Source organism: Toxorhynchites rutilus, chromosome 1 (genome assembly GCF_029784135.1).
Source record: "Toxorhynchites rutilus septentrionalis strain SRP chromosome 1, ASM2978413v1, whole genome shotgun sequence".
Taxonomy (NCBI): domain Eukaryota; kingdom Metazoa; phylum Arthropoda; class Insecta; order Diptera; family Culicidae; genus Toxorhynchites; species Toxorhynchites rutilus.
The window spans coordinates 5,668,953-5,685,901 of NC_073744.1; the positions used below are offsets into that span (position 1 = coordinate 5,668,953).

Genomic DNA, 16,949 nt, shown 5'->3' on the forward strand with positions numbered 1-16,949 from the left:
TGCACCACCACCACCACCCCATCCCGTCCACCTCAACCACCCATCCCAACTTCAGCACGAAAGCCCGGACAGTATGCATGTAACGGCATCGGCAGACTACCGTCGGATCGCGCTCGGCGAAAGCGAAGAGCCGAGAGAGAGAGAGAGAGAGAGAGAGAGAGAGAGAGAGAGAGAGAGCATAGATGAGCTTTCGGCGCTCGTCGCTACACGCGGATGTTGTGCTGTGGTGTTATTATTGGTAGCAGCTGGCGCTGTGTGTGACATAGTAGGCTCCCCAAGTTCGTCGCTTCAATCAGTTGATACTGGGACGTGGTGCGAGCAACATTGGTTCGGTTTTCGGTCGACCAAGTGGACGACCAAACAACACACACGATTACACGATACGAACCGTAAGAAACTCTCGGTGAGGGTAAAAAAAATCAACCGAAAGCAAAATAAATAAACATAAAAAAACAGTGAGGATAATTTTCGAGTGCGATCGAGTGAAACTTTGCGCGGACGACTGTTCAAAGTCTTGGCGCGATTGTGGATTGTGGCGGTGGTGTTTGGAACCGCACGGAGTGGAGTGCAAGCGAAAACATAGGTGAAAGTTGCCAAGAGAAGAGTGGCCGTTGGGTCCGGCTATCGACTCGCACAGGAAGAAATTTGTGGAAAGTAAGTGCGAAATGAATGAGATGGAGCGAAAGGGTTTTTTTGGGGTTATTTTATTTGCCGTTTGCCGATTTCTGTGTGCGTGTGGAAGAGGATATGAGGAAAAATGGTTGTCATGCTGGGTGGAGGCCAAGGGAACGGTTTCCTGTTGAATATCTGTGAAAAGTGACAGAAGGTGGATATCGATTGCGCAGAAGACTCAAACGGAAAGGATACGTTTTGTGAGAATATAAAATATGCGAACGCATGGAAGTGTTAGAAGCGATTGAACAAAATAAAGTGATGGTGAAAAGGCAACTTTAAAAATGCATGCTTGTTTGGAAAGTTAAGCTAAAGTTGGAAGAAACAAGACAACAAGAGCAGAGCAGCAGTGAGAGTTGCCTGTCGTGTTTTGTGGTGACTAAAAACTCAGAAACCGACAGCTTTGTGGCAACGGAATGTTTGATGCTAATGATGTTTTTTTTATCTGCATGCTACTGCTGCTGGACACACCGAATGGATTGGGACGGCATAACTAATGTGAACTGTTTTTGCGATGCTAGTTCTGCACATGATATATTGCATGTGGTTTGTGGAATATGAAAATCAACTAATCCGATTAACTATTTCGAAACAAGCTCTTTGTGTGTCTGTTGAAATTTGCCTCGACAATGTATCATTCTAGAATTATACACATGGAGTTAATTAATTCATATAACGTGGTGGGACTCGTTAAGATGGGTACTTTGAAAACTATGAGATAAGTATGTCTAACGTAGATATTGCTTTGAAATTTATTGCAAGGAAGTTTGATCGACTTGCGAAGAGAATAAAATCGAAAATATTGGTTATGTTTGACTCAAAGACTCACAACTCACAAAAACAGCTGATCTAAATGTAGTTCAATTTCGCTTGAATCCGGAATCACCGCTTATTCCATTCAAAGCTTCAGCCACTTAATATCTGGAATCATTTTCTATTTTATAGCAGTGCCTCTAGCGGTCGCTTCTGTAATGTTTTGACATCTGTTTGTTTTGAAAGCGTTTCCTACGATCCGTATTACAGTAACGTCTCGATTATATCACTGAGCGTATTTACACGACTCGTTTTCATCACTCTCGAATTTAACACTGAAAATGTTTCGTTTTTATCACGTTTTTTTTCCGAAAAATGTGAAATTATATGAAAAGTTCAATCTGCTGTTAAATTATTGAACAAAAAATTAAATTTAAGCACAAAAAAATATTTTTGAGCATTCATGCCGCCTATCGTGATTATAATAATGGAAAAAAATCTTGCTGTTGGGTTTGTAGCGTATACAACATATTTCTTTGAAAGCTTGAAAGCATATTATTTTCATAAGCTCAGAATAAAAAACCATGAATAATTCTGAGCGACTTTCTCTCCGATTGCGTGAAATGAGATTCACGACCTATGCCGTTTCCCAGTTTAAGCCGCGGAAGAAACAGTCGTAAAGTATATTATCTAATCAATTGTTGAAATTCTTTTTCGAGATAATCGGTAATACAGTCAACTTTATCCAAGGGACCATCGAGTTAGGGAGGTATCGAGATACAGAACATTTTTTCATATTTTTTTTATGCCACAAATTGCAAATATATGATGTTAGGGTAAGTGTCCCAATATTAGGGCTTAAAAATATGACCCAATTAGGAATAAACCAATTATGGTACATGGGGTTTACTATAATTGGTACCATTGCGTATACAGGATATTACTATAATTGATTTGTTTTTGTGCATTAGTACATTTACCCTATATGTACTAATGCGCATGTACTATTATACATTCTTTTCTCAAATTTTAATATAAATTTAAAATACATAGGATGTTTGTTTAGTAGGCCAATTTTATTGTAAAATGGAATTGGAAATGGAAAAGGAACTAGGTTAACAAAGAAAATATTAATTATGTATGTAATTCAAACTAAATTGAAACGATCACGCAGGAACTGTTCATTCGCAAAGAAATGTTCAAATAGTTTCACGGGAACATTTTCAGTTGATTGCAATATTTCAGACATATTCTTTATGTTCGATTTAACGTTCGAAGGTGTAATTTCAAAACAATCAGCTGAAACTTCCTGAACCTCCTCTAACTCCATAGGACTACTATTTTCAACGTTTTTTTCAGCTTCTTCAACACTTTCCAGTATATCGGTATCAGTCATTAGATCACAGCAAATCACGTTTTGATCCATTTCGCAATATTCATCAAATGACGATGAACAATCGAATGGTACTGCACTGTCGACAGCAGCAAACTCACGACGCATTAATTCTGCCAGCGGAATATCATCATCATCATTTATGGAAAATCCGGCTTTCCTGAAGCAATTTTGAACAGTCTCAGATTTAACCTTGTTTATCCAAGAGCGTGAAAGTAATTCAATTGCATCCAATACCGATATATCTGAAGGGTCCTAGAGTATATTTGAATACAGTATGAGTGCTGAATAACATGAATGTAAAAAGGAAAAAAATACCGTTGTATCCTCCATTTCTAGCAGTCTTCGTTTTACTAATTCATGGCGATAGTAATGTTTCAGGTTCTTGATTATGCCCAAGTCCAGCGGCTGAACTACTGAAGTAGAGTTTGGTGGAAAAAACTGCAAATTTATCGATTTAAGCTTTGGTTGGAGAGATTTTGGGTGCGCTGTACAATTATCAACGAACATGACCACCTTTGAGGAGAAAGAGATATAAGTATGATACATTCCCATTACACATAATTCCCGAATCAATACCTTTCATCAAGTTGCATAATCCATTTCTCAAAAAGAATAGAGGTCATCCAGGCCTTGGTGTTACTCTCGTATATCACTGGTAATGATTTCTTCTTTTTGAAACACCGTGGGTTTTTACTCTTTCCAATGACCAGCAATGGTAGTTTATCGCTTCCGTCCATGTTGGTTGCACACATGACTGTCAGACGTTGTTTCGAATATTTTCCTCCGTGGCAAGTTTCTGATCGAAATGCAAATGTTTTGTCTGGCAAACATTTGTAGAAAAGTCCTGTTTCGCCTGCATTGTAGATTACGTGCATCATACTCGGCGATTATACTGGGTAGGGTTTGCGAAATCCAGTTGTCCGTTACACTGAGATCTACACTGGCACTCTCGCCACATAGCTTCCGAAATGTCATCTTTTGCCGTTTTAAAAATTTACTTAGCCATCCAGAACTTCCTCTAAAATTGGGAATTCCCAGTTTCTGGGCAAATTCGCAAGCCTTCTCCCGAAGAATAGAACCTGAGAGAGGTAAATTATTCTCTCTGGCTTGATTGACAAAAATTTCCATTGACCGTTCCAGCTTCTCGTTCCCAACCAACCTTATACGCTTTTTGTCCACATTAAATTTTCCCATCCGATGCCATTTTTCCTTTTGCTTGAATAGTGTTGACACCGTACTTTGTGCAATACTGAAATCTTTTGCAACTTCAGACACCTTTCGCCCATACTTTTCGACCTGCTCGATGATGCTCAAACGTTGCGCTATGGTTAGCGTTTTAATCGTTCGCTTGAAAGGTTTTCCCTGGTTTTCCATACTTGAAAAAAAAATCCTTGATAATACGAACACTTCGTCTTCACTTTCAAGAGCAATTGAAATGACAGCTAGAAACGCACAAAAACAAGTACGCGAAAATCAATCGAGTTAGCGAGGTAAAAATCCATGGAAAAATGAAACAAAGCCCATCGAGTAAGAGAGGCATCGAGTAAGGGAGGTATCGAATTAGGGAGAGAAGAATGCATGTAAAATCAAAGGTGCCATGAAATCCATCGAGTTAGGGAAAATATCGAGTTACAGAACATCGAGTAAGGGAGAGTTGACTGTACTTTTTTTTACTTTTTTTTAATAGATTTATTCTTGTGTAGTGATAACTAAGCAATATAAACTAATGAAAAAAAAAACAAATCAAAAATTGCTAACAATTCGGTATACACCGTACGACAATCACAAGAATGCTAAAGGAGCAGGACTAATTTGTGAAACTGTCTGGACTGATGGACTGATTAAAGATTGTCCGGTGCCAACAGAATGAGGAATCATGGACTAATTCAAAATATTAAAGTAATATATCGAGAAAAATTAGAAATGTCAATCATGCTAAATTCAGAAATACTGGGCAAGGCACTGAAAAAAAGTAACATTGAAATATATAGCTATTTGAATATTGACAGCACGTCAACCACAGTCACCTCGAAGAAGGATTGATATTTCATACACATCTTTTCGACAGCTAAATTACCGGAATAGTGAAAAGGATGAAGATGCCGATGTTGAGAAAAATGAAGATAAAGAAAAAATTTATAGGAGGTTGTGTTCAAGGCACGACCGCTTTGTTGACGTAGAACTACGCTGTAGTTTAATTCGAGTCGTTTGTTTAAAACTGTGGATATTATTTTAAAATGCTACGAATGTTTTGAAATAACCATTCTACCAATTTGGTCGCCCTGAAATGTTTTTTTTTTATTGTAGAATCATTTGACGATAATTGTTTGATGATTCATCCTTGTGCTCGCCGAACAATACATGCTCGAGATAAGCGCAGCTGTCATCCTTAGTGGAGAAAGTTTCGTTACTGGCAAGCGAAACCAAACCACATACAGAATTCCAGAACGACATTACCTTTCTTGGTGACTAAATAAGCGAAATAAACTCTATCTGCTCGCGAATAAATTAATGACTTATTATAACTTATTGAATAAGTTGGTATTCCCCAAATAATTTTTTGGTGCACAACCTTAACACTTGCTTCACCATAGCGTCAGTTCAATACATTGATGCAATGTCAAAGGCACCAACGAAGCCTTTATGATGACAGAAAACAAACAATGTTAACTGCTTGGCAAAAGGCTGAATAGTTGCATCAGCAGGGTGTAAAGATTCATTACTAATACCCTAGCGTAAATAATTCCCTTCCGCTATCTCCCCTCCTTATTTATATTTATCATTACGGCTGCATAATCTGCACCACCAATGCACACGGGAGCAGATACAAATGGGGTTTCAGCTTAGCGAAGATGCACTATTTTTACGTACGGGTTATGAAGCATGTACTTACGCACAGAAATATCCATATATCGATGACTTGAAGCATATAAATATACACACGCTTGTCTCCGTTTTGCGATCTTCTCAACCTTGACCTTCTTGGTTTTAAAGAGGCTTTAAACTTTCCAGTTCATTCGCCTCTAAACGCGCTTAACAGAAGCCCTTTCTATTAATATATCCTGTCTAGATTAGCTTAGCTGTTATCCTTGGTGGAAAGAGTTTTGCTACCGCCATGCGAAACCAAATCACAGACAGAATTGCAAATCATGAGAATTAGTTCACAGTGAAAATAGTTATTAACGTTAAATTTATTTCATTAGAACGTGACCTGTTTTCTGATTTGGCACCCTTCCTAAAAGACGTAGTTCTACGTCAAAAGGATGGGTTATTGTCGAATCAATAGGCGTTATCGCAGCAAATGGTTATCAACATTTTGCCTAATCATAAAATGATATGCGTAGGAGTTCAGTGAGCAGAAGATATGAGGGCATATCCTACAATGCAACCTTGAATAACCGAACCGACTTGCATGAATCAACAACTTCTACTTTTTATACTATAGAGGCTTCAAACTTGAAAGTACATTCGCCTTTAGTGTCTGCACGATTTTTCCAGGTTCCTATGTTTAGTTGATCGTGTTAGGGGAACATATTCCAGTCTGCACAAAGATAAGCAAGTACAAAAGTACTCGCAGTTTGCATTTATTTGCAAAGCCGACTCCCCGAGACACCTTGGTTTAGAAGTCTCTGTTAGGGAAACACATTTCAGTCGGAACAAAAAGGTTCCCTACTTTCATGTATTTACAATGCCGATTTCCCAAAGGCTGCTTGGTTTTGAAGTCTATGTTGGGGAAACCGTTATTCGGGCCAATCAAAACGAGGCAGTATGGGCGTTTAGATAACGTTTAACATTTTACAGTTATTCGATTGTTTATCTAACGAAAAATAATATTTTATTGATTGCGATAGATGCGTAGAAATATTCCCTATCAATTGATGCAAACATCTTTCCGATTCAGTTAGATATGTTCGAGTTTAAAGCATTCGAAATCTTTCAGTTTTTCCTGCATGTTCTGTGTTTAGGTCTTCATTTTACCCTTCATATATTCCGGTTAGACGTCGTCCCACGTCAAATAAACATTTTCATCTTTTAGTTTCGAAATTGTAAAGCACTGCTGCCGATATTCTTCTTCCGGAATAAAGTCGTGGTTCGAATGACGAATCAGCCAAAAGTGTTCTGCTCGCTGTGGGGTGTGTTTTGAAAATTGAAGCCAGTAATGGCAAAAAAAAGGAAAGTGACTGTCCAAAATTGTCCAAAACGTACTTTTTATCGTGCATAAATCAGAAACCGATTTGTTTGTTTCGTGATGAAACTACTGCTGTCATGTAGGTTCAAATCTGAAAGTGTGAGTCGAAACATGCGTCCAAAATGGACATTGGTGATGCCACATCATGTAATGTTAAATTTTCTGAGTTAAGAAAAAGAATTGATTGTTTGAATGAAGGGCTATTGTTCATTTTTAAAAACAACCAAAAGTTTCAAAGCAGCTCATGCAGTATCATAGCATCATACAACAGGAGAATCTCTGCACCAAAAATATAGGATTCGAGAGTATCGTTCAAATCATCAATCAACTTTCACGCAAGGTAGAGTTTAAAAAAACTAGAGAGCCAGCTCAAGTTCAAGAATCCAATTGGCGTGACTACTCTCAGCAGAGAAATTTTAAGCGAAAAAAGAGGTGATATAAAGTAGCATGGTTAGATGTCCCTGCTTCACTTTTACCAAAAACATACTTGACACTGATTTTTTTGATAATAATATTATGCCAAAAATGTTACTGTCCAAATTTGACAGAACATCAAACATTAACTATTGATTCAAAACCAAACAAACACTCTAGATTTGATTGGTTACCGGTTAACTGGATTTGTTTGATTTTGGCTATCGAGATGTATTATTATCCGATATGGACACGAACCATTGAAACCGCTCACTGAAGCGGACAAAGGGGGTCATTGTGGCAGTTTCTAGGACATCCCCGGTCGATATCGAGTATCACAATCCCCGCCGCTGCACATAATAGCCATTCCTTTCCACTATCTATCGACGATTGGTCAATAAATATTTATGTATACCCACTGTAACCCTTGTCTTCGTATATTACTCCACTCCATGACCGGTTTTTTTTTCACATAATTCGAGCAAAGCAGCGAACCCATAAGCAGCTTACCGAACGCGTCGATTCGCCATCATCAGGGGTTTGCAATCAAATCATGATGTTCACCTAGATTTCATCGAGAAGTAGCAGCGGCAGCAGCACTCGTAGAGCTTCTACTTGGCATGGAAGATTACCGGTAATTGTCCAACCGCTCGTTGACCAAGTAAATTGTCCGCTGCTGATGAATAATCGCACAAACTTTCTCCATTTGTCTCCTTGTCTCTCGAGCAGCTACTCTGACCGATCCGCAGCAAGTGCCATTGTATTCCGCGGCGGACGCGGCTCTCCCATCGTTACGCTTGCCAATCTTTGCTGCAATGGCGGTAATCGCTTTTAATTCCATAAATTCGCAACCGCCAAGCAATTTTATCTCTACCAACATGAATGGGCGAAAAATGCAACCCGGGATAAAGGAAAGAAACGCCATCGCTCCGCGAGAAGCACCACTCCCTCCCATGACGGGGAAGGGTGGTGGCGCTGGCCCACTTTTAACGGTTCCCTTTTTTCCGAAGCGCAACGGGGCCCAAAGGGGGGAGAACTATCACTTTCAATTAACACAAAGCATAATCCCACACACACACACACACACGCGGAGTTACAAAGAGACCCGTTTGGCGGATCTCTGGATTTCCCTTTCGTTTCGTTCGGGTTCGTTCGCCCCGTCCACTCTAGGAGGAACCTGTTTCACATTACTTTATGTTTTGCTTTGCTGATTTTCTATTTTAATCTTTTCCTTCCCTCATTTTTCTCTCTATTTTCCCCTTCTTCTTTTTTCTTCCAGCAAATGCTAAGTGCAGAATCCGCCGACGATAAATGTGTGAATGACTCTGAGTGAGAGCCATCCTCGCAAAACAGCATCGCAGCTACAGTCGATTGGAATGCGATCCTAAGATACACGGAGCTGCTGGATGAAAAGTGAAACGCGCGAATAAACATCGCTAGAAAGAAAGAAAAAAATATGTGTGAATAATCGAAAGTGGGTGGAAAGAGAATTTTGCCAATGTTTTGCACACGCTGGTGTTAATCAAGTTGTTGCAGTTGATGGTGCTATTGTTATTGTCGATCAAGCGCGCATAAAACCGGAAACTGCTGTGTGAAAAGCTTAGCGTGGAAGAAGAAAGGGAAGAGAGAAGGAAGATAAATTATCGTTGCGCAAAGTAGTGAAGTGAAGTGGCGCTTGCCGCGAACGAAATCCGGTGTCAAACAGACGTGATAATTCGGAGAAAACTTTCTCCGCTACGGGCGGCGATTGATTCCAATCGTCAACCTTGGATTAGTTCACCATATTTCTTCCCTATTGACAAGGTAAGTGTTACTTTATGATGGATTTTTTTGCAATTGGCATCGGCTGAAATGAGCGAATAAAAGCATCTGTTCCAAAAGCTTTTTTAATGTTTGTATGTGTGGGAGCAGGCATTTCTTTCTTTTGACGTAGGACTACGTCTAACCGGAAGATATAGGGGGTGAAATGGAAATCTAGGCACTGAACAAGTAGGAAAAAATGCAAGATTTGGAACGCTTATAACTCGAGCATTTCTCAATAGATCGCAAAGGTTTTTGCATCAATTGATAGGAAATATATCTACGCATCTATCATAACGAATAACATTTCATTTTTCTTGAGATAAATAATTGAATAATTGTGAAATATCAAGCATTGTTAAAATGCACTATGTGCCCAATATTGATTGGTCCATTTTGTGCTCCTCAAATCGTACCGACCAAAACGGGCAACCAGAGCAGCAGCGAAATAGAATGAAGCACGATTGGAAAGGAAAAAGAAAAAAATGAACGAAACATTGGTCGCAGTCTCACACATGCGTAATTCTCGAGCCAGCCAGTCAGCTTAAAAATCCCCGCTCCGCTGCCGTAACGATCATTCTCATTCAAACCGTACACCACATCGGTTCGCATAACAACACATCAACAAACCAACCCAAGCAGCCATGTCTGGACATGGTAAAGGAGGAAAAGTGAAGGGAAAGGCAAAATCCCGCTCGAACCGTGTTGATCTGGAGTTCCCCGCAAGGGTAGCTAGGCCGAGCGCGTTAGTACCAGTGCACCAGTCCACCTAGCCGGCGTTATATAGTTTCGGCCGCCGAAGTGATCGAGTTAGCTGGCAAAGCTGCTCGCGACGATAAGAAAACCCGCATTCAGAACAGAACACATTCGGTTCGATGGACAACAAGACAACAGGCAGTTGCAGCGAGTGGCGAGTGGCAAACGCAATCGCAAAACGGCAGCTGGTAGCAGAAAAAAAAGTTTGTTCTGTATACAATCTGCTTTGGTGGCAAATCCAGAACAAGGCGGCATCGAGGGCGTTCGAAATGGTTTTTTTCAAAACCACGAGTATAAAAATTTTTCTAAATTGGAACCATTCCATAAAACAAGGCGCTTGTCACGGCCATTAAACCTTTCAAAAAAGAGTTTACGAAATACAGTTCAATGCTTTCTAAAATAATATCCAAAATAATAATAAAACACAAATTGATTTTTTCATAATTTGTTTGCCAGGATCTGATGAGTATGTGAATTTGGCAGTTGTTCTGAGCTTATTGATAGTTGGGGACTTTCCTGATTATTCAATTTTCACCAATTCTTAAATTGTTTCCAGATTGAAAGTACAGAAATTTACAATTAGTTCGACATTTAGCTAATTGGACGGACATGTAATGCGACATATTAGTCGACACTGTACCACTGTCATCGCAAATGTTCAATTACAGGTTAAAATCGCCTCCAATGCGACACTGAGTGGTGCTCCGGCACGTCGCATTGAATGTAATTTACTGTACAACATGTCACAAAGCTTGATGGAAAAAAAAATTCCAACTGTGAAAGCTGTGGCGAGTGGCAACAAATCGCTAAACAGGAAGGTTTAGCCGAACAAGATGGGGATATCGAGTGATAACAAAACAATAAACTCTTTAGATTGAAGATAATTTTGTGATCCTGAAAAGGACCCTTTTTAGCCTGCATGTGAATCCAACGAGCGAACAAATCGTAATGAATGTATTTTTCTTCTTCTTCTTCTTTGTTTTTAAGAGGCTTTAAACTTTGCAGTTCATTCGCCTCTAGATGTATTTTTTTGCCATCGTTGCCTTTTAACGCTCATTCGTTCGTCTCGTTGGACTCGCCCCTTTGGCTGAGTCTGCCGATTTGTCTCTATCCTGTGAGCGTGTACTGTTAGTGTATAAAACGCGCGGATCCCAAAAAAATATCTCATTTTCTTTCAAACCGTAAACCAGTGTGGTTGTACGGCATCGTTTAAAATCGCATCGCATCAACGGATTGGTGCCGGAGCACCAGTATACCTAATAGCGGTTATAGAATTTTGGCCGCCGGAGTGCTCGAGTTGGCTTGCAAAGCTGCTCACGACAATAAGAAAACCCGCCTGCAGAACAGAGCCCATTTGGTTCGGTGGCATTAACTAGTTTCAGCGAGTGGCAAACGCAATCGCAAAACGGCAGCAGGTAGAAGAAAGAAAAAGTTTGTTTATACAGACTGCTTTGGTGGCAAAACCAGCCACCGTAAAACACGGCGCTTTTCAGGGCCATTAAACCATTCAAAGATGAGTTATTAGAAGTTTTTCACAATACCAATGCATTATAAAGTGACATAATATGACATATAATTGGTGGTGGTTGGTGGTTGGGGTTTTTTAAATTGATCTTTCAGTTTTCACAAACCCATGTATGGTTTCCGAATTAAAAGTGGCTTTAAATTACAACACATTGTATGCAGGATGGCATTAACGAATTTTCTCGGTAGCAAGAACTGCTTTCTTTAGTTGATAACTGATGTTGAAAATTGACTGACGTTACATCTGCATTGCATAGAGAAATAACTAAGGAGCAACACGATGAGCTATGTATTTCCTGCTGCTCTGTTCTTATTTTAAAGGTCTTTAATCCGAATGTCATCCGTCCCTGTATTTACTGTTGGTTTTTCAGAACGCTTATAGCTTGTTTATTTCTCGACAGATCGTAGAGTTCGTCTCAGTTCAACCTCAGTTCTTTTTCATTTTTAATTACTTTGTTTGCGGAGACTACACATCTTACAATTCATTCGTCTCCGAAACCACAGCTTAAGGTACGGTAATGTGCTCAATAGTGAAATATATGATAGTGAACGAGCTGATGACCACCTGTGCATTCCCTATCACAGCCATCATTTTGATTGTACGATATGTGTATACGCCGAAAGATGCCCGACATTGAACATTTAATAAGTACAAAGCCTTCAGAAAAAAATCAAGAATCAAGTTTGTAAAAAAAAAACGCAAAAACACAACACCAAAGGTTCTTTTCAGAACCCCCAACATGTTCATAAAGAGTAAACAGTAAACTAATCCATTTTTCAGGTAGATAGGTAGGAATTCACGTAGGAGAAGAAAATAGAACAATATATTTAAAATATATATTTAGCAAAAGCTGTCCCCTTTGTATAGTCCTACGTCACTCCGGTTATGTCACCGACATTACCCACCCGTCTTTTTTCCATCTCTTTTGTGATTTTACTAAAAGTCCAAACGATGTCAACGGGGATCGAACCAAGGCCGGCTCGAATGCAAGGATGTTTTACACGACCACGCTATCACCATAGCTTCTGATGATGTTGCATAAATGCGTGATAATATAACACCTCATTATAAAATGAAGTTAGAAAGTGTTTTCTGAGAGTAAAAAGGAGAGAATCAACGTGAATCTACATCTATCTCGGTCTGGGCTTTATATGTGGCAAAATGTGTGAAAAGCTTTAATGCGTGCTTATTTGCAATGTGTCTCTTGTTTCGCTCGCTCATATTGATCTTATATTGCTATACCATATATCTTTTACGAATGCTATACCAGTATTTGAGAGTCATGACATTTTCCGTTATTTTCAGGCCCGTTGATTATACATCAGGATGACAAAACATCTGCTAAAAAATAATTCTGGGTGTAGACATCCATGATCTCCATGTTTAGAGGCTCTCCCCTCTGCGAGCTCGCCAATCTACACGCAGGAAAATATGTGGTAGTTTTTATATTGAACTAGCTGACCCGGCGAACTTCGTCCCGAATACTTTGAATACTTTCAAACATTCACGTTTTCTTACTCGCTTTTGCTTTTGATAACGACCCCCAAACGCTTCTCGAAATTATCACGACTTCGATCGGTATTTCATCCAAGATATTCACCAAACGGTTCTTGAAAGTGTCCAGTGTCATATGTTTTACTTCACCCAGATTTCCTAGCATGTATCCCCAAATGCTAAAGTCCAACGAATTCAAACCGGGAGAAGATGCGATCCATTCAGAGGTGCTGAATATGTAGGCGAGATAATCCGTGAATCTTCTCTTTCTTGAAAGCTCTATCAGCAAGGTCCTTCTTGATGATTTCATGCATTTTTGCTCGAATTGTTTGATGGTCCTGTACACGAATAATCTGCTCAAATTCAGATGGACAGCTTCATTCTGATCTGTATGTTGCTCATTTCAGCAAGACGCAAGATCTTGATTTGTTCTCTACTCGAATCCATTGCAAAGTTCCTCTGAATGAAAGTGAAACACTGGCTGTATCACTTATAAGTGCACTATAAACATGTGTCGCAATCAAAACAAATACAGCTGATTAACAGGGCAGGGCAGAGTTTACATCGGGAGGCACTCAAATGTGTTTATCACTTTCACGGTGACACCCTGTATATAGAGCAGGGGTGTCCAAACTTTTGGTCATTGCGGGCGACTAATTTTTCAAATGTCAGGTTGCGGTCTACCCTCGCTGACTGCATTAACAAATTTATAGGAAATGAGTTTAATACTTAACTAGAAAACAAAGTTTCAACTAAAGGTATAAACTACATAATACTAATATAAATTCAATGATAAGTGAAAGTGAAAACAATTATCGGTTATTTAATGATGATTAGTGTGAAACATTATTTTTTTAAGGTCTCTTTCAAATAACGGAGAATGTTTGAAGGAAATTGATATTTTATATGTTCGCATTTATTTTTCATGAAAAATGCACCCAAGTAGAGTATTATGTTCCTCAATTACCACGGGGTATGAGAAGTATCATTAGAAGAAGTGAAATGGCGATGTTGGAACGATTGAAGATTAAATAAATAAAATCTCATTTTTCATCGAGATAATGTACTTCCCTACGGGTCGATTGCAATAATGCTTAATTACACGTAAAGCCGTTTGAATCACCTCCCTTGATACCATATCATCTGGATCTGGAAACCAGCGACAGCACCTATTTCCAGTGAAGTTATTGAAATATATAAGAAATATAAATAAATATGTCAGTTGTGAAGCAAATATAATGATGTTCAAACTCGATAGTTACTCCAGAGTTATTTTAAAGGGTGTGTCACATCAAATTGCATCACGGAAAAAACGCTGTAGAAATTGGCCCAGTAGACCGATCCTGTTGAAAATTTTAGACAGTAAAATAAAAACTATTAAACAACTTTTGGCATTTTCTTTTTATTCATACTTCGAGCCCAAGCCCGTATGCTCGCACCTTCCTCTTTACCCCGTCCATAAGGTTCTGTACAACGTCAGGTTGTAGTTTTTTTTTAACAGAAATCCATTTTCTCTTGAAGTCCGCCTCCGATTTGACAACTTTTGGGTTCTTCCGGAGGGCCTGCTTCATAAAATATTTCTCTATTGGGCGAAGCTCCGGCGCGTTGGGCGGGTTCATTTCCTTTGGCACGAAGGTGACCCCGTTGGCTTCGTACCACTCCAACACGTCCTTTGAATAGTGGCACGAAGCGAGATCCGGCCAGAAGATGGTCGGACCCTCGTGCTGCTTCAATAGTGGTAGTAAGCGCTTCTGTAGGCACTCCTTAAGGTAAACCTGCCCGTTTACCGTGCCGGTCATCACGAAGGGGGCGCTCCGCTTTCCGCAAGAGCAGATCGCTTGCCACACCATGTACTTTTTGGCAAACTTGGATAGTTTCTGCTTGCGAATCTCCTCCGGAACGCTGAATTTGTCCTCTGCGGAGAAGAACATAGGTTTCGTCGTGCATTACCAGGCAATGCGGCTTCGTCAGCATTTCGGTGTACAGCTTCCGGACTCGCGTCTTCCCCATCATGTTTTGCCTTTCGACGCGGTTAGGAGCTTTCTGAACCTTGTATGTGCGCAGGCCCTCCCGCTGCTTGGTCCGCTGGACGAATGAACTTGACAAATTCAGCTTATTGGCGACATCCCGGACCGAACTTCTCGGATCACGTCTAAACTGCTTAACTACGCGCTTGTGATCTTTTTCACTGACGGAGCATCCATTTTTGCCGTTCTTCACCTTCCGGTCGATGGTTAGGTTCTCGAAGTATCGTTTTAGTACTCTTCTGACCGTGGATTGGACGATTCCCAGCATCTTACCGATGTCCCGATGTGACAACTCCGGATTCTCGAAATGAGTGCACAGGATTAATTCACGACGCTCTTTTTCGTTCGACGACATTTTTCCAAATTTACGAAAAATTGACAGTGAAGCATGGCCAACGTGATCTATACACTCTTATCTGATTATAAGCGAAAGCTGAAGAAATAATTCCTAAAAATTAAATTTCTACAGCGTTTTTTCCGTGATGCAATTTGATGGGACACACCCTTTATTAACCATCATACGGATTTATTAAGTTCTGTGTTATCCTACAAACAATCGTTAGCTGTTATTAAGCTAGTCAGTAGAATAATGGTCGAATAGTAGCATTTAGTGCTTAATAAAACGATATGCTGAGCTATGCGTCATGTAGCTGATTATTATTTAGACCACATTGAAGCTTTTGTTCAACCATTAATATTTACTTTGATAATATGCCAGAAAAACGTATTAAAATGTTTCTTCAACTGCAAAGCAGCTTTTGTACAGGGTCTTTCAGATTAAACGCTCACGCAAAAAAAAATCGAATAGCTCCTTTTGAATTTTTTTTTTCGCTCCCTCGATGGTAACACTGCATTCCCCACTTCGAGACGATAATATTCGGCTACTCGTTCAGTCTGATCGGATGGTTTTTAGTGTCAAGATGTACAATTTACAAGGACGTGTATTTTTAGTGAAATCGTATTACTCGATCAACTGAAGCCTTTATGAAACTTTGTCCTTTTATGGAAAGAATTTCAATATTTCTCGTCGTCGATTACTTCCTCTGGGGGTACGTGTGGGACCGTTGCTATGTTAATAAGCCACAAAATTTGGAGGAACTTAAAGACGAAATAACTTGGATTTTCAACAGCATCGAAGTCGCAATGCTAGAGTTGTGCATGAAGAATGTTGTTCACCGTTTAAGCGCGTTATCGGAAAAAGGGGTGGTCACATCGAAAATGTCCTAAAATAAGCTCGATTTTCGTTTTTTTTTTTAAATAAAAATCGGTTCACTTTTGTAGAAATTATTAAAATTTGTTGCGTGAGCGTTTAATCTGAAAGACCCTGTACAACACATGACGATCTACTGAAATGACCATTTGGTGCAAGCGTTTTTAAGCTTAGGTTTAACTGCTTAGCATTACATTTTTAATTGTTTAACGAAGTAAATGGTTTGATGGAGAATCATCGATGCAAAGGTTGGAGTCTCAGCCATTTTATTGAGTTTTATCTAGCAGTTGTAAACAAGGTACACACGCTTGACGAACAAAACAAAAACTAATAGCAAGATTGGTATTTATTTTGCAACATAGTCATCGTTAAACATTACACAGATTTCCCAACTTGTTACAAGTTTTTTCATATCATCACTGAAAAATTCATTCGATGTTCCTCGAACCAAGGCAGCTATCGCCTTCACCTCATTGTCCGAGCTGTAATGATTACTCTTGAGGTTTCTCTTGAATAGAGGAAAAAAATGTTCACAACATTCCAATCGACGCTATTTATTAACGTCAATTAGACGGAGTGTACAGATTTTACGGTATACCAATATTTGAATAATGAAGCCAACGCGTTCCTTAGATATTATATTTGGTTTGCGATACGCTGTTGAGTGATTCACTGGTCATTTTGAATCAAATCTTCGACGAGTTTGCGACTAT

The 16,949-nt window shown here is 39.5% G+C and overlaps 1 protein-coding gene across 2 annotated transcripts in view; it reads left to right on the top strand.

The window, feature by feature from the left end:
* The first annotated feature begins 284 nt into the window (after positions 1-284).
* Positions 285-16,949, top strand: part of LOC129762150 (uncharacterized) — a 197,988-nt gene continuing 181,323 nt past the window's right edge. For both annotated transcript variants that reach the window (XM_055760153.1, XM_055760152.1), the window contains exons 1-2: positions 285-654; positions 8,704-9,227. The gene's annotated coding sequence lies outside the window, so the exon portion shown is untranslated. The remainder of the gene's footprint in view (positions 655-8,703; positions 9,228-16,949) is intronic.